We start from the raw sequence: 19,077 nt of genomic DNA, 5'->3' as shown, positions 1-19,077 counted from the left end.
AGCGCTGCATAGATAAGAAGAGACACTTGTTATGTCAGTGCTCATGTCAGCTCTGGCCCATGTGTCCTGACACTTATGCAGTGGCTGCATTGACAGAAATGAAACTCAAGTTATGGTAAGTGTCAGGCTAAGTGGGTGACAGACAGAAAGAGTTAGGGTAAAGCACTGTGATTAGACCAGACAGATGGATCAGGAAAAGTATGTGACTTGGAGCACTGCAATTAGCTGACCAAAGGAGTTTTGTTCCTGCATTTCAAGGCAGGTTTGCTGCTGTCAGATACCTTTCTGTGTTGTTCTTCAGAGAACACAGAAAAGCACAAAGCTCAAGTACATTCACATACTAGAAACTCAATAGCACATTCCCAAGAGATGTAGTACCCCAAGGATCATGTGTAACTGAATACACCTGCAGGGGTGTTCCTTTCAAAATGTAATCAGTCCCTCCATAATTTCATACAGAAGTATTAGTGTAATCTTAAAATCTCCAGGTTTTACTTGAAGACAAAGGGGGTTATTTTCTATGAAGCCTGTGAAAACTAGCCAGGCTTTGAAACACTACTGGTTTGTGCAGTTTCATTTTTGTCTCCTAGGTTTTATGTGATTTGTCTCCTTAAAAGTATTTAAAAAGTACTAATTAAACAGAGCTCACTATTGTTATATGTCACTGTCATGAAGACAGAGATAATAAAACTGCATAATTACAGCCCAGTTTATCTTCCAGCAGATTTTTGCTATTTAGAGAAAACACTTAAGGGTCATGAACACCAGAAGGCAAGGCTTTTTAACCAAGGTGATAGAACATTTAAAGGCTCAAGGCCCATGTCCACAAAAAACCCCAAGGTTCCCTAAAATGGATCTTGGGAGAAATCAAGTACCTAAGTTCAGGCATGCCACCCTTAAAACCCTGCCTAATCCCCTGGGCTCACAGACTATGTCTATACCGGTAAATAAAACGTGCCCAGGACTGTTCTCTGGCACCGAGAGCCCTGGCACAGGATGGCTTGCACCAATAACATTAAACTCTTTTATCCTTCAAGCAAGGTGTTTGGATCCAAGTAGTTGTTGGGAACGGTCCCTGGCCCACAGTAACTCCCTCAGTTGTGCCTGGGAATTGTCTGGAAAAATGTTAACTGGCAGAGGCCAAAACCATGGCAAGAATAAATTAAATGGAATCAGCTATTAATTTCTAGATGATGGAGTCATACTGCCCCAGATTTACTGATACAGACATAGCCCTAAAATCCTATTGTGTGGACATGTGTTATCTATATATACTTACATACTAACTACATAGTATACATTTATGTAGAATATTTTGCATTCACATAGTACAGTTACAAGTATCAAGTCTGGTCTGCATAGGAAGAATTTCTTGGGAAAAGTGTGACAGATAGGTGTTTATATTGCTGGTTGACCAGCCATCAGCAGTCTTTCCTTTCAAGTGTCTTCATTCCATGTGTCCCTCCCAGATAATGGGAATTTCTAGCTTCTCAGACACTGCAATTTTATTGTGAATAATCAGAAACATTTGGGGGAAATTTTCACATTGATTTTCACAACTGGAGTGTCTATTTTCCTGTGCTTAGAGGTGTTTGCCTGGAGATTACCTTTGCTTTTTGAGGCTTCTGAGGCTGTGAATCTCTTAACATTGTTTCATGTCTATCTTGTATATAACTTGGCAATTCCCAGTGTAAAGCCCAGGAATCTGCTGTGACTGAGCACCTCATGTCCATCTTGACAGACAGGAACCTGAACCACCAGCTCTACCTGCTCCTCATGGTAAACAACCCTGCAGCTCTTCAGAGCTGAAAGCCCTTGCTCTGTCCTGTCTGCCTGATGTCAGTCACATGATGTCCTTTTGCAGAGACAAGTGGCATACATAGGAGTGGTGGGATTGGCATGGCGATTGTGGGACCATTCCTGTTGCACATACAGGATCTTGAATATGTCCCAAATTGCAAAATATACTTTGATTTCCCTTGGCATTAATAGCTGGTTTTCCCTAAAACTAGTCCAGCCAAGCCATGTGGAGGTATAGGGTATTTATTTCCAGGCTTAGCTTTCAAACCACTCTAGTTACCGTAGATAGGATGGCATCCTCTGTCCATGCAGTGATTTTGCTTTAGCAGTGCAACATGAGTAGTAGCCGGTCTTGACTTTTACAGGAAAGAGCTTCAGCTACATAGTCAAAATCTCATGCTGTTTAAAATAAAACCTTTCATTCATGTCAACTTGTCCATTAAATTTAATCATGTACTTGTTCATATAAAACAATATACTGTACATATCTTAGGTGCAGAGCACAGCCTCTGAAGGGTTTGGACAATATCCAGATGTAGGCTATGTTTCACTGTACCAGAGGTGTCTGAATCAGCATAAGATAAAAGCCTTAAGCTTGACTGCCCATGGTGTGCAATGCTGGGACATTCAGAGAAACTTGTTGCTCTGTGCAGTGGATCTGTCATGCTGGCCTGGCAGTCTGAGCTTGGAAAGTCTGCTCTGAAGGACCCCGGAGCTGAGGCCCACCAGCCATGCCAATACCTTTAAACCAGCAGATATATAATGGATATATTATCATACCAGCAGATAAATGGGGATATATAGTGGACGGGCTGGGGAATACCATCCTTCCAGCCTCAGTTGGTGGTTCTGAGGGACTCGCGGAAGCAAAGCCCGGGGATTTGTCTCCAAGCTGCCCCACAGCTCATGTGAGCAGATACTCACAACTGGAGACCTGAGCCAAAAGCTGGAGCAATATACTCTGTGACTGATGCCGCTGAGTCAAAAGGAAATGACCCAGCAATATACCTCCCCGCAGGAAGTGCTGCAGGGCTGGAGTCACAGGCAGGCAGGGCCCGGGCAGGGAGCTGTGTGGGAGCCGGAGCCGTGCCCGCCGGCCGGCAGGGGGCAGCCGCGGCGCTCGGCCGGAGCCGCGGGAGGCCCTGTGTCCCGGCGGGAAGGAGCAGCGGCGGCTGCCCTGCCGCCACGGCTGGCCGGTGGCACGGAGCCCAAGGGAGCGTGGCCTCGGCCGCCTCCTCTGCCCAACGCAGGGATCCAGGGCTCGAGTTTGTGGCTGCCTTCACACACCCTGTTCTGAGCTTTCCTCATCCCTTCTGGTAACAGTTGGGACATTGAAGCCGATTGCGAGACTGTGTATGCAAGTCCTTGCCAAGATTTTCCCATTGTCACAGCTCCCTGAGTTCCTTCCCCTTCCTCCACCCACCAAATCCTGCTGGGTTACTGGAAAAGCTGCAGTCCAAATGTACCAGTGTCTTCAGGCCACCTATCGCATAAAGGGATTTTTCCAGGAAAGGCACATAACACAATCACAGTCATTCCAGATTTCTTTGCCACTCGAAATTTCTTCTTTTCCACTCAGCTGCAGGACACAGACAAGCTGGATCTAGTCCATACAAAACCCACTCTACTCACTAATTCTGTCACTTCATGGTGACAACCAGCAGTTGTGTAGATTGCCTAGGGAGTGTCTTCTCCCCACAAACCTTAGGAAATTTGAGGGATGCACACAACAGGATGGGACAGCACCAACAAAACAAAACAAAATTAAAATTTCACACAAATTTAAAAAAAAACCAAAAAAACAAACAAAAAAAAAACCAAAAAAAACCAAACAAAAAAAAAAAAAAACCCACCCAGCCTTGGGGAGACAATATTCTCTAGGACCCAGAACAGTAAGAATCAAAATTTCTGTAATACAGGGTGAGTTTTCATTTTCCAAATCCTTGGTCATGTTTCTTAATCTCTGTGAGCCTCATACAGTTTTCAATATATCACCATCTTATCCACCTGCATATTGGCTGGTGCATTCTGGTGAAGGTCATTATAAAGGGAGGCACTTTAATTACATGTTTAAAGTGACAATTGGATCTTTTTATGATTGTGACCTGAAGGAAAACCATTAACTAGCCAATTAACTAGAGGTGGAGAACATTCCATTAATGAAGGCATGGAAGGCAGGACTGTGAAGTTCTTGTTCTCTTTCTTAAGGACAGATTATTCTGTACTTCTGCATAAGCCAATTAGTTTTTAACTGCCTTGGCTCCCCAAACTGCAAAATGGAGGAAAATGCATATTGCACAGAAGCAACATGAGATTTATTTATTTATATAAATAACACTGTCAAGGTTCTTGGAAGTTGCTAGATAAAACATGTCACATAAGAACAAAGTAAATAGGGCCAATAGCTTTTATAATGAAATAAGTAGGAAATATTTTTATCTTTATGATGCTGAGAAATATAAGGAATGAACAGCCTTTCCACATTGTGCTTTTCACCCTCTTGCTGAGTGTTGCCTGCTAGATAGAACTCAGAAGGACTCATATTTTTGTCTTAGCACATCAGACATAACCCTAGAGAGAGTGAAATGCAAACAGAGAAAAAAACAGCTTTCTTGTACCATCAAAGATGTAGAAAAAGGGGCAAGAAAAGATGGTAAACCACAAAGTTTGCCCAACAGAGAAGCCAAAACAGAGAAGTATCAAAAGCAGCCACAGGCATCTGAGAGGAAAGCACAAGTGAGTGGGAGGAAGACAATGCAATAATACAAAAATAAAGCCCCTGGCCCATTTGGGCATATTCAGATTAAAGCACAGGGGCAAGCCAGACTGACAACTATCTTGGAGCTCTTCCCCAGGAAGCAAGGCATGGGGTGTTTTTTGTATATAATAAAAAAGATTTAGGCATTTCTGTTCATGCCAGCTCCCTTTATTGAGCTGGCATCTTCCCCCAGGATGGCTTTCCCCAGCAGCCTTACCTGAATCCTTAAGGCAAGTGCCGCCTTTTCCCTGCCCACAACAGCAGTGAAAGACAACTTTCACCACACACACCTTCCCCCAGCATTGCCCGCTCCACTAGACCTACCAAGATTTCTCTGGTTTTGGCCATTCTGAGGATAAAAGTCATAGTGTTTAGTCACATCTCAGGCAGTCTCTCTACCCTCACTGACCTAGTATATGAGAACCATTAAGTGATGCTGGCCAGCTGTACTGCATCCTCACAAAAGAGCTCTCAAGGAGCCACCTCTGTACACAGTACCTGTAGTGGTGCAAACGGGAAAGGCAATTAGGAAATCTCCCTTCTGTCTGTAACTGCAGGAAAGATATACACATGGGAATACCCTAGCATGCTTTTTTAATGGCTTTTGAAACATTCAGTTCTTTCTCTGCAATTCAGAGTCCTCTGCATCTTTGTAGCACAACCCACATAATGTAGATGGATTCAAAGCTCCTATCCCTGTCTAAAACTCTTCTACAAGAAGTCATCCTGACAGCCCCACTCATTACCCCTAAGTAAATTCTGCTCAAGTTTTGGCATCTTATGCACTTTTGGAACCTCAGGACTCCTCCATGAGAAGACCTCACAGTTTAAGAACAGGTCCTGTAGCTCCCCTTTTTTCCACTGTATTTGTGAGGTATGGAGAACTGGACTAGTGGGAGCCCATGGACTCCACACTTGATGGTTGCGAGAAGTAGGGCAACCCAGAAAACATGAGAAAAGCTGATAGCCTTTCAGGCTTTTTGATGCCTCCAGGTAGTTGGGATGTGATCTGACCCCATCTTGCTTGAAGAATCTCCATTCAAACTGTCCACTGTTCTTTAATGAGATGCACAAGGCAGAAAGGACACAGCCTGGTTTCTCTCAGACACTCGCCAGTTTGATGGCAGAGTGGTTTTGGTGTAAAATGATGGGAAAAGTCTGAATATCAGAGCTGTTGTTTCTCCTGGCTCAAAGATTCACTAGGGAAAACTGGTCCCTTTGTTTTCCTAGATCTGAGGAGCTTGGTTTGACTCCAGAGAGATTAAAGGTGCTGAAATGGAAGGGAGGGAAGGTTCCTACCATTAACAAAGGGCTGGTTGCAAGTCTGGGAAAGGAATATACTCCATCATTAAGATATCTATGTTCCCTCTGGGAAACCTTTGACCTGGAGTAAGGATCTGAGTTCAATATCTCTCTTCAGGCATTAATTAAGCAAAAGACTGGTGGAGGAAGCAATCTCTTCAATCTCTCTCTCCTGCTTCTGTCTCCACAGACATCTTGCACCATGAAACAAAAGGCTTTACCTGTGCACAGCCTTTATCTATTGCCAAGTGTTGGGAAAGCTGTGACTTCAGGAATTGTTAAGAAAAGGTCACTGAACTGCTAAAATCTGACAGCATTTCCATCACATCCAAAGCACAGCAGCCAGTTTGCTCTCTGCACCTCCTTCCCTAGCTACAATAAAGTGGGCAGCCCAGCAGTTAACGCTGGCAACTCAGACTAATTGAATTTGCACAGGGCCCATTTCTAGCCCTGCTATTGTGCAAGTCTGGGAAAGGCACCAATTCTCCCTGTGCTCTCCCCCCATCCCGAGTGAAACAAAGCACCCATCAAGCAGCAGGCTTGCTCGTCTGAATGAATTAATAGCTGTAGAACAACCTGAGTTCTACAAAAGTCTGTCAAAGCCATTATGAGGACTGACAGTGGCTATCACCCCCTTGTTCAAAATAAAAAATGCACACAGAGGCTACATCAGGCAACTGCAGAATGACCCAGCCTCAGGGAGAAATTTGGTATCATGCAGGTACCTAACAGTAACAATTATCAGTCAGGATTTACATAGACTTGACTTGAAACAGGCAATCCAGAGTTTGTAGCCATCATCTTAGTTCCTAAGGCCTGGAACCTTAAAGGATTTAAGCATCTAAATAACATCAGTGGCCTGAAACCTAAATACCTTTGAAGAGCAGGGCCTCAGGATTAGCCTGCTAACCAGGAGAGTTTAACTTCATGCCACTGGGAACACCAGCGCTGATATTTCACTTGATACTTGCAAAGAGGCAATTGAGGATTGAGAACCCACCTTGTTAATTAAAGCAGAGTAGTATCTTGCCTCTTAATAGGGAGATATTAATGTTAATCTTTTGGGCGTGCTACTAAATATCCAATGGGGATGTTTGTTTGAAATTTTCCTCTTCCTTAATGACAGGCAATGGTAAGCTTTTCCCTGCTCTGCACAATCAGCCACCCTGCAAATCACAGCTATAAATATTTTGGCTTGTTTGACAGCTGTAGCATTTCAGCGTCTTTCACCTTGAGCTTCCCCTCAACCATTATTCTTTGGTCCTTTGTGGCAGAGTTTTTGAGCTGATGTCCTCCTGTTAAGCTATATATGCAGTGAGCTCTGTGTAGATTTTTCCTCATGCTCTGGATTCCAAGCTGATCCATACCACGTACCTGAAGGGGTAGTAGCAAAGGAGAGCAAGCTCCTGCCTTGGGCAACTCAGAGGAGATTCAAGCCATTTGACTGAACCACCAGAGACTGCAGAGATGTCCAACTCTGACCGAGGAAGATGCATTGGATGGGGAGGCAGGGTAGACTGAAAAAGCGAATAGGGAAGAAAGGGGATAGGATGGGTAGTCAGGAGAAGGACAAGAGCAAATAAGGCAGGGGAAGACTGAAGCAATAAAGACAGTAGGGGAGAGGCAGGATGTCTAGGAAGAAACAAGGTCTAAAATGAAGGAGTGGGCATGGGATAGAGTCAAATATGAAGTTTAGCTGAGGAACCAGTGGAAGAGTGGAGATCATGTGGACAAAGGCAGTTGTGGCTATGGATGGAAAACTGAGTTACTGATATACTTAGATTTCTGCCAGCCAAGGCCTAGCTACAGAAGCAGTTTTGGAGTTGTTAGACAGTGGCCTTAGCAAGGGAAAAAAAATTCACCTGTTTTTCACGATGGAGCTTGAGAAATCTCAGATACCATGTCTGGAGAGGAAGTCTAAGGTAACTGGAGAGGATGAAATGTTGTCACCTGGAGATTTCTCCTATCCATAATGTTTGGGAGACTTGAGGATAGTTTTGAGTAAACAGCAGCAGAAAGTGCCATTAGGATTTCTAGAGGAAGAAGGGTAGAAAGGGTGTGTAAAGAATATGGATGGATTGAAGGAAAAACGAAGCTGGTACTGTTGTTCCTGGCCTCTTGGGCAACCACGTGCAAGTGCCCTAGATGAAGGCAGCTTTGCTGCAGGCATTACAGATAATGCCATTTTAATTTCCTTAATTTCATTAATGTCACTAATGGAAAAAGATTTAACATGTATTTATTCAGTGTGACTAAAAATACTCCAGCAAATGCAGGGTAAGGAGGATAGGACTGATCAGTGGGGGAGGGTGAGAGGACCCGAACTTTTGTAAAGACTGAAATGTGATGCTTACAAATGGGATTTGGAAAGACTCTCTCCCAAGAACTGCTAAGTATCCTCTGCCATGTCAAATCAAGGAGACTATAGGCAGAGACTGAGAGGTCCTTTTCCTAAGAGCAGCCCAGTAGATGGAAGGTAATTGCACTGCTCTGGCATTGTCTGAACTTGACAGGTTCTTACCAAGAAGAAATATCCTTTCCCTACTAATGAAGGTTTAATCTCATTTCACTCCAGGTGAGTATATTCAGTGCAGTGAGTCCCTTTGCCACAGTTAGCACTCATGTGTTAGCCATGAGTAGTCTTCTGGCAGGTTGTAATCTATTTCACAAAGTCTGTAGGAAGTGTGGGGCAGTAGGTCAGCTGAGAGAGCAGCTGGGCACGTCATTTTCTTCTCCCTTCTCCTACATGTTGCAAAGCAGCTCCTGTCTTGTGCTTATCCCTTGAGTCCTGCATGGGGAGGGCTGGATCTGCAGCAAGGGGTGGCAGAGGGCCTTCTTGCCCCCAAGGTGAATGCAGCCTTGGTGTACAGACTGTGTGGGCTGTACAGATCTGCCTCTACTTCCACACTGTGCAACCTGGAAGGTAAGCAATACACCATAGCTCCCTGCCCTCCCTTGGTAAATCTGCCCTGCCTTTGGCCAAAATAACAGAGAGGATTTAGTGCTTCCTGGACCAGGGGTGACCATGATGTCCTGAGGCTTTTTCACTCATGGTATTCAGCTCTGTCCCTATGCTTGCTAGAGATGGGCTCACACAAAATGCTAAGATTCAAGCCTTCATGAGCACCAAGGGAATTCAGATCCAGATTAGACAGTGCTTGGATGCTTTGGTGATTGGCACCTTAGAAATTACATAGATAGAGCACACTGGAAATAGATGGGGCTTTGCAGCTTTGGCTCTTTTCTGCTAGTTATAATTATTCAAGATGATGTTTCACATTCAAGCTCCAGTGCAGATAGCAGTGGCAGAGAACAAGAGATCTCTGCCACCTAGGAGAGGATGATGTGGATATGACAATGTTCAAAGTCACTGGGCTCTGCCACGCTGTATTATTTAAGCCCAGTAACCGTATTTAGTAACCAGCCCCTGAGGCACTGAGAGAAAAACAGAGCTTCCAGAGCTCCTTCTCTGCAGTCCTATTGGCTTTCTCCCTTAAAGGAGCTAGCTTTTCTCTTCCTCCCTCAGCCCCACCAGCAAGGCCTGACCTCCTACTTTGTTCCCACAGAAGCAATGGAGTGCCTTGCACAGGTGTAACACATGACCAAGCTGTCATACACAGTGTGAAGCCTTGGGAGCCCAGTGCAGAGGTACCTGGGCGGGGAAAATGAGCCATCCTAGCTCTAGGCATTCAGGATGTAGGGCACAGAGGTTTAATCTGTGCAGTGAGGTACGAGCTCAGGTATAGACAGGACAACCCTACAGTCAATGCTCAGCCTGTCTGGACCACTGGCTTCTTCCCAGCTGTAATTTTGTATTCAATATCTGTGTGTACTTGGGCTCCTACTGCTACCCACTCTGCCCAGAACTGGCTCTCACCTTTTCAGGAGCTTTACAGCTCCATCTAAATCTGTGCATAAACATGCCTGCTGGTAAAGTGTGTGGACAGAACATACAAGCAGGTTCAGACTTGTGCTTGGGTGAAAACCTCTCCTTGTCTCCCTTAGCCACCAAGTGCTGCAGATGGGAAGAGGTGAGCACAGCTCTAACTCTCACCAGCTCCAGTCTCCCTTCAACAGCAGAGATTTGTCGCTGCTCCACAATGTCACAATGCCAAACAATGGCACTTGTTAACCAATGTTCAAAAGGACTAAAGCCAAGGGAGACTGGGAGGCCTGCGCAGACCCTCTGCCAGCATCTCGGACTGTAGGTCAGTGGTCATATGTTTAGTGAGCAGGTGCTGTGCCACAGCAGGCCTTTGACTGCCCAATTTGATGGGAGTGCCCCAGTCCATGTGTGTAGCCAAGCTCTCTGGAGCAATCTAAGGGAAAGAGAGGTTGAACAGAGTAAATATTTAACCAGTGCTGTGTCAAATGCAAACACATGTCCACTGTGGTGTTTGTCATGACAGGGCCCTGATCTTGTATGTACACTTGAGGCAGCACAGCTTAACTCCCCACTGATTCTAGCAGAGCTGGCTTGAGAGCTGCAGAATTTACCTTGGCATGTGAAGCAGTCATTTCAGTAAAACCCAAGCTCAGCTTCGGGGAGCCATGAAATAGTGTTGAGACCTGGAACTGTAGGTGACTCCTGCCACCATGGCTATTAACTGTAAGGCGTATCCTCTCTACCCCAGCAATCGGACGCCACTGCCTCTTTAAACTGTCTGCTGTCTCTTAGATCCCTCCTTGGCATTCTGCCCAGAGCCCCAGAGGCAGAGTCTGGTGTTTACAAACAGTCTTTTAAGCCGTGTGTGGAATGAGAAAAAGGAGCAAGCCCAGCTGAATGGTCCTGGAGGAGCAGATCTCATCAGAGTTTGCACGGAATGTCTTCCAGAGCCATCTTTCTTCACCTAGAAGAAAGCTCTTCATATAGCTCTGTCTGAGCTGCAAGGACAAGGAGCAATGGCAGTAGTAAGGCAGCTCTCCAGCATCTCCTGTGAGCTGGGCCTCTCAGGCTGTTACCATGCCACAGAGCATACAGCAATGCTGATCATAAAGACCGACTCTGCAAGGAAAGGAAGATTTTGAGGTTGTATGGATGGTAACAGCTAGTCCACAGGGCATGAAATCTCTGCCATCTTGAGCCATTCCCAGACGCCAAATTGTGGGTATTCAGGATTGTTTGGGCTTTTTGATTTCTGTAGTGGTGGTGTTGTTATTTATGCAATTCTCAGCCTGACCAAACTCAAAAATGGGTTATTTATCACATACCTCAAATGCCATGACACATATGGCCTATTGCACCAGCACCCCTAAGCTGCCCCTAACCCACAGCCGTTTTATCTGTAAACCACAAGCTCTTTCCCAGTACCCCTATTGTTCAAGTGACCACCAGAGCCTATACCAGCACTGGCCTCTGGCGGATGGTCCCGGCAAGGAGGCAACACCCAGTACAAACTGAATTCTTCTCCCTCTGTGAGCCCCTGTGCCCAGTCAGCTATTCCCTCCACCACACAGACTCCCAACAAGATGCTGCAAGTCTGTGCCAGCAAGGATGGCAGTACTGGCTGTCATGTGGACATCAGTCCTTGGAGAGCTGTCCTCATCCAATACAGGACACCAGATGCCTGTCAGCTGCTTTATTCAAGTTCTCTTTGAGGTCTTTTTTCTCCCCGTCTTGAGGGAGAAACTCTCCAGCAGTGCTGTTGTGGGAGATGTTATTCTGCCAGAACTTTTAAAACAGTTGTCCACTGGGACATAGTATACTGGAAAAACAGTAATTTAATTCTGGTGTGATCAATTTTCAAGCCTGGCTCCCTCCCTCCCATCCACTGGAAATTAGCTTGCTTGATTCAGTTGCAAGCCCTTTGCAGCAAAGATGAGAGGGCTGTGTTGTGTCCTGTGATAGGACAGCTGCCCAGTGCTCCTCACTGCTTCAAACCAGTGGCAAAGTGTGCAAAGCCAGCATGTGGCCTTCTCTTGGCAAGGGATGTGACTCCCCAGCCTTTTCTGTGGTCCCACACGGAAACACAACTGTAAAAATAAAAATAAATCTGGTGAGAGCACAGCAAAGACTTTCAGTGGCTGTGACTAACATTAAACCACTTGGCAAAGCGCTTCTCACTCTCTGCCTTTCCTACTCTCCAGGAACCTCAGGAGGGGCATACTGGAATCCTTGTCTGGGAAAGGGGAGGACAAACAACATGTAGATGCCCAGCCTGGAATTTCCTACAGCTATCGCTCAGACCAGGCAGACAAGACCCACATGCAGCAGCTCCAAAAGCAACTTACAGGAAGGGAAAGGAGGGAGATTTTTTGTGTGAAATCTGTACATCAGGACTGGCTGAGGGCAGCCCAGACCTCTGTTTCCCTGGAAGTAGAAGCAAGGCCTGGGGTTTTGCCAGCAGCCTGCTGCCACTCAGCCTGCGCTTATGCTAGCAGGATTCATCTGCAGCAGCAGACATCCAGTCAGAGGAGATTTTCAGGATGGGTTGCTTGGCAGGGAGGGAAGGGGTGAGTGGATATAGATGAGGATAAACCTGTAATGTTCCTCATTGCAGTACAGAAGTAGCCTCAGATTTCCTCCTAGGGCTCAAATTTACCTTGGCAGAGCTCTTACCTGTGCTCAGCCACGCTTGCACACAGGGGAAGAGCCACTGCTGCATGGTTCACCAGGCCCTTCCTGGGACTGGAGGCTCCACTCTTTCTCTGCCCTAGACTGACATGGTTACAGCCTTCCTCAGGGCTGAGGTGTTGGCAGCTGAAAGCCACAGAAGACATGTGGATGCAGCAGATCCAGACAGAAAGAAGTTGTGCTCTAGTACAGGCAAGATGAGGCAGTTGCCAGTGGGGGAAACTACTTAGGGGTTAGAAATTTGCTGACTGCCCTTTTAGAGAAGCAGGCTCAGGAGATAAAACCCTTGTCAAGTAGTTGAGCTCTGTCCTGTCTCCTGTATGCCACAAAGCATGTGCCACTGGTGTAGACCCTTCATTAGACGGCTACAGTGGCCGTGGCCTATCATCAGCTGCTGAGCACCAGCCTTCCTTCCTAGCCAGGTACCCTCGCAACAACACTAAACTCCCTGAGAAGGAGGGAGCAGGGGAATAACACTCTTAAAGCAATCTGCCCTATAAATCATGACCTCAATATTGTTTGCAATTAAATCCAAAAGCAGGAAGAAGACCATCCTCTTAATATTTTTTGTGGGCAATCAATAACTAACCTCTGGGACCCAGCTGCTTACAAAAGAGAAAATTTCTGAAAGACAGCAATAAAGAGGACATGGGTGCAGGGGGAGGAGGAAGGCGGGGAGGGGGAGAGGAGGGATACGTATGTCACAGTTTACCTCAGAGCCAGAATTAGAAGCTCGGGAAAAAAAATAAAATCACAGCAGGAAATAATGTGTGGCTTAAAATAGCAACATCAAATGGGAGCGAGAATGGGGAGTGGGTGGCATTTGAGGTTGCTGCTCTGTTCCTCCCTCAATGGCAGGGTGATTAATATGTCTACGCTACTTGTGTTTATGTAACAAAGGGCACTAAAGGCCAAAGCTGCATTTTCACCAACACTGCAGGGGAGTCTGAATCTTTTCATCTCCCCATAACATTAAAAGGGAGGATCTGCATTTGTGCTTCCTGCCTCAGAAACCAAAAAAACATTCTTAAAAAATCCATGCTTCAGCCCTGCACACACAGTTACATTTCCACAGCTTGGCATGGTGGCACAGAGACCTTTAAAGCTTTGAAGACATTCCTGCTGTCTTTCATGGCTCCCCACTGGAAAAGCCTGTTCCCAGAGAACACCTGTAAATGTGTTTGGGTTGTCTCTGGCTGAGGCTGCACTGTAATAGCAGGCAAGGTACCACTACATGTTACTACACATTTTTGTGCTCATTCTCTGTATTTGCAGTGAATCACAGATCTCTGAGATGGGTCATACAGTCCATTTCCTTGCCAGCACAGGATTGTTCCCAGTCATGTACTTAAGACCTTCACGTTTCTCTTGGGAGACAGTGATTCAGACTGATCACTCTTCTCTTCATGCATTGTATCCTGATAAGTGCATTAAAAACTTGAAAGCGCTCGTGTTTTGATAAGAAAGGGATGTTGTTCTTGGCTGCACCAAGAACTGCTCAACCCACCACATCACTGTTCACTGATGAGTGGCTGCCAGATGTATCACACTTGTTTTTTAGACTCCTCTGGACTAATAAGCAGTGCAGAGGCCTGCATGGAACTTGAAGTGAAAAGTAGGAAAGCATTCCAAGGCGTGCAGGAGGCTTGTGTCTCAGCTGGCCACATTCAGCACCTCCCACTCATCTGAAAGGCCATGTGCTGTCAGAATTCCCCCTTCTCAGTGTCTGATCCCCTCAGAGAGCAAAGGCAAGGGCAAAGATCTTTCTCCACCTCCACACACACACAAGCCTCCCGCCGCTCCAGTCACTACTATCAAAATGCCTGCTTGCAAGTTTCTATACATGCAAATAGCTTAAGATCAAGTTTGTAGTGTGATAAAACCTCTGCTGCACAGGTCTGATCCCAATATTCCTTGACATCAGCAAATATCTTTGATGTAAGTTGGGCCATGCTGCTGTCAGAGGAAGGAGAATCTGGCCCAGATCTAATGCAAATCTTCCCACAGGCAAGCAGAGCAGCACGATTTGTTTAAACATGGCATTCTGGTGGCTGCAAACAGAGATCACTCCCAGCAACTCCATCTACATGTATAATATCGTGCTAGTTAAATCCAGCCATGGTAAATGTCTCCACCATGTTATCCCTCCAAGCAAATATAGTACCTGTATGGAAGAAATTCCTCAGAATGTTTCCTGTCTGGAGCTGAAGCTTGCCAGGGACTGAATTTCCTGTGAGGCTACAGTTGGGAATGCAAAGCAAAGGAGCTAAGAAGAAAATGATATATGTATTTGGACTTGCTTTACACAGATACTCCTAAGCAAGCACATTTCCTGCAGCCCCCTCCCACCCCCCCAAATTATATAAAAATTGATTTTCAAATATGGGCTATGTTATTTTTCATTAAGCATTCTTATTTTTACCCCACTGCCTCCCTCTCTACTCATTTTTTTCCAGCTGCAATTCTGTGACTTACACATCCTGAAAATGAAAGAGGTTGTTTTTGCCAATAGCAAAGTGCTATGCATCCTTTCAGCCATCTGGAAATAGATTTTTTATTCTTTCCCCTCTCCCAGCCACACATGCACGTGCACACACACAACCGAGTCTTTGTCTCTTGGAATCATTTCCCACACCAAAGCTGATGGCCATGAAAAGAATTCAATAAAAAAAGTTCCACAGGCATTAAGAGGCCGGGAGAGAATAAACAGGGTGACTTCCTGGGCACTTGTTCTCATCCAAACTGCCACCTCATGAGGAAGTGATGAATGCAATGGAGCATATGGTTCACTTGTTAAAGATTAGGTGAGGTAGTTTAAGGCTCTTGTGGTTTTGTCCTGGCTCTGCTACAAATCTCCTTTGTCACTAAAAGTAAGCTGCCTACCTACTCAGTGCCTCAGCCCGTCCTACTGAAAATAGGGATACACTTTCTAATTTTGTGTGATGATCAATGTGTTCATGTTTGTAATGTGAGCTGATCTCCAGAGATGAAAGAAGTAATCTAAAGTGGAAATTGCCATAACTCTGTGCTGAGCCTAATACGGTCAAGCAGGACACTTTGGGAGCCAGAGACTAGACTTGATCATCCCTTGCCCAAAGGCAAATGTTAAGTCAGCCATGTCACTATTCTATCCAGATGACTGCAGGTCTGCAGGAAGAAGCAAAGAGCCAGAGCCGCACTGACTGGTACAAGCATGCTTATAGTGTCCAGCTGAGAATGAGTAACAGCTGCTTGCTCATCATCCTGATTTCTGTCACTACTAGTGTTTCTGAATGCTGAAGTGTCCCAATGCTGTGACTCAGGGCTGTGAGTCATGGGGCTCTATGTCTCTACCGCATGGAATCACTCACTTGCTATCTGATGAGATTGCAGAAATCACAGATCATCTTGGGTCTCTTACAGTGATAAGTCTTAAAAATATGGACAGATATTTACAAACACAGCATAAATTCATTCTGTCTACAGGGGATTTGTAGTAAAGCTCAATTTCACATACATATCCTACCCAATGAATCTAGGAAAAGTACATGGTTTTTTCCTTCTGTGGACATTTAATTCCTATATCTCCAAAGCTCTAGCAAATCTGGGCTAAACAGGATGCAGTGCAGGTAGCACTCAACCTTTTGCTTCCCCTGCTTTTGCCAGACACATTTTAGACCTGAAATTCTGACATTGTGGCAATACAACACTTTTTCTTGGCTTTGCATCTGCCTGTCCTAACCTCAGTGCTAGGCCCTGGACTGCTAGGGGGAGCCCTCTCTGAGTTGGCTGTCAAGATTTCAGAGAAGACACCAAAAAACTCCTGAGGCATCATAAGATCTGTGTTGACCACATGCAACACAGCAGACAACTTTCTCATCTACAGACTGCAACACCAACCAGCTATACATTCTGGAGCTCACCTTCAGTTTCCATAAATTCTCTGCTGATACAGGCGCAGCTGAAATGGCCACCACTTCCTTTTGAGATAAGAGAGCAGGGGCTCACCTCAGTGCTGACCTCACCGTCTGGGAACCTCTTGTGCTGTCCACCCATACCGCACTTAATCAATGAAGCGGAGTCCCGACACTGACAAGAGTGGGATTGCTGATACTCCTATAGTGGCAGCACAGTTTGTGCTGGCAACAGAGTGTTTCTCTTGGGATACGCCACTCCCAGAATAAATTAAATCAGGCCTGTTTTTGCAAAAAATCTCTGCAACAAGGTGTTTTACTGGTGTAAAGATGTGTAAAGAATCACTCTCCTCACAGCCAGTCTGAATCCATTCCACAAAAGTAGGAATGTAAAAGACTGTATTGGCAATCTCCCCAAGTGGGCTTCTGTGTGCTGGGACAGGGTGAGTGCACTTATATGTCTGAACTAATGCAGACAACCAATGAGATCCATTCTAGGAATGCAAACACAATGCTCTTGAGCACAGGGATTCCCAAGTGATAGGAAGTGACTTCAGCACACCAGTTCCTCTATTCCCGTAATTCTCTGTGGGTTTGCCAACAATCCTTATCGTCCTTGCTGAGAAAGGAGAGCTTTGCTAACTGATTACATCCCCGTTTCCTTACTGTGGTCAGTCAGTTGCTGCACGCCAGAAACAGCTGGTACAATTGATAGATAAGCACACGTCTTGATGGATCTCTGCTCTAACCACACCCATGCCTGTGGCTACAAGACAAGTTCTAAAAAAGAGTGAAACAACATACAGCAGTTATGTTACCAGTATTAGTTTTCTAGAAACACTAATCCAGGTAATATTGACTTTTTCCATATTTCCTACAAAATACTGTAGGTCTCCATGAAAGGAGCCAGGATGGTCTAACCCTCCCCATCAGGCCCCCAGTGCAGGATATCTCACAGCTCAACAACCCCTGCAGACAAAGCAGTTCAAGTGCTGGACCAAGAAGATGCAGGCCTCAAGACCCCAACTTATAAGGCCCCCTGAGATACCATCTCTAAACAATGATCAATGCCCTGCACTAACACGGGATCGGGTCTAACACCACTACCTGAGACTAGCCAAGAAATATGCAAGACTGGGCTCTTAGGGACAAGCATGAATGCATTTGGAATTTTACCCCATTTTGATTAATGCTCTCTGCACCTTGAGTTCACCATTTTTTGATAACCTGAAGGCATTCTTCAAACGCAATAGCACAGTTAAGTAAAAAGATGCCTCAGGATCACTACTCCAAACACACTGCCCTCTTTTAAGCAGCACATCATGACAAAAGTCATCTCAGGCCAAATTTCTCTTCAGTTTGAGTCACAGGAGTGTCATCAGAGATGGAGTTAGCTCAGTTTGTTAAGTGAGTAGAAGATGGCCAATTTTATTTTGCCTTTTGTCTTTTTTTTTTTTTTTTTCTTTTTCTGTTCTAGTTCCTGGAATCTGGTTTGTAAAAGTGGCACTTCCCTTGCTGTGAGCTCATGCTTTGAGGTGGGCAGAAACGTTCAAATAGCATCTTCTTTGACCTTTCTGGTACTGATTTGCTTGTTGTTGATTTTTTTTTTAGTTTCTGAGAAGCTCCCATAAGTTTCTGTCCCCCCCATCTCCTGAACTGCATCTGCAGCATCCAACAACAGTACCTCTGGAGGGCAGCGTGACTCTCACAGTGAGGACATCACACTCTTAATTTGTTCCAGCCTGTTTCACACTGACATTTTAGTACTGACGTCATCAGCTGCTGAAATTTCATTGCTGCTGCTAAGAATAACAGCCCTCTTCATCCCCCACCTTGCACCAAATAATTATTTTAATACTGTAGGGAGCTAAGCTTATCTTTTCTGACACAAATCAGATTCTGGTGGTTAAAAGAAGTAGTAAGAGCAAAGCATTGTAAATGCTTTTATGTTCTGTCAGCCTAGGACAGAAAAAAAAAAAAAAACAACCCCAAAATAAAAAGTGTACTGCTAAGTTGCAGGAGTGCTACAAAAATGAACTGGAAAACTTCAGACTGATTTGTTTTAAAGCTTCTTTGTCAGACAGTCTTAGGCATTGTGAATTGCTTAAATAGCCTAGGCAATGATGAGCCCCAGAAGTCCCTTACTATGCCCCCTCCAAATTCTCCAAGGCTTTGTACCTTGAATATTTGCTTATACTGGTGCAGTGTGAGCATAAAGTACTGCAAAATCAGAATTTCCCATTGACTTTGGGGTCTGAACCAAATCCCATCGATTTCTGTGGGAGGGTTTCTATTAACTTGAGTGGGCATTGAATCAAACCTAAATTGGCAGTGCTCTGCACCCATTTGGCACAGTGTAGTTCTCTGCATAAGGTAGAGAGTTAGGTCCAAAGACACTGAGAAATGCTTTAATTAGGAGCATTATTGAGGAGAGCAAGGTCTTCCATCATTAAGCTGATAAACAGAATTTATTCTATACTTTTAATAGGAAAGAGTCAGATTTTTAAAGACTCTTGGTCTAAAGATGAAGCTGAATGCTTACAGGATTTCCAGTAAATGTTTTAAGGTAAATCAGATGCTGAGAAGCCTCTCAAATCAACAGGTCTCTACACTTATTTATATGCTTTCAGAAAGCCTAGGAGCTGTCAATTGGGCTTTCTTGTAGGCATATAAATCTAATCAGAAGTTGTTATGAAATGGCCATTACCTGCAGCCAGCAGCCAGTTAATTTCACCAGTTCCTGGTCAGGC

At 45.1% G+C, this 19,077-nt stretch overlaps 1 long non-coding RNA gene across 1 annotated transcript; it reads right to left on the bottom strand.

Annotated features, from left to right (window-relative positions):
* Positions 1-11,497: 11,497 nt before the first annotated feature.
* LOC131578074 (uncharacterized) lies at positions 11,498-15,269 on the bottom strand. The gene is made up of 3 exons (XR_009277373.1): positions 15,034-15,269; positions 14,599-14,672; positions 11,498-11,833 (listed from the first exon to the last, which is right to left on the bottom strand). It is a non-coding gene; the product is annotated as an uncharacterized LOC131578074 (long non-coding RNA).
* Positions 15,270-19,077: the final 3,808 nt, after the last annotated feature.

The sequence above is a fragment of the Poecile atricapillus genome, chromosome 3 (assembly GCF_030490865.1).
Source record: "Poecile atricapillus isolate bPoeAtr1 chromosome 3, bPoeAtr1.hap1, whole genome shotgun sequence".
NCBI classification, from domain to species: Eukaryota; Metazoa; Chordata; class Aves; order Passeriformes; family Paridae; genus Poecile; species Poecile atricapillus.
Note: the sequence above shows the minus strand (reverse complement) of the source record. Positions and strands in the feature narration are given on the sequence as shown.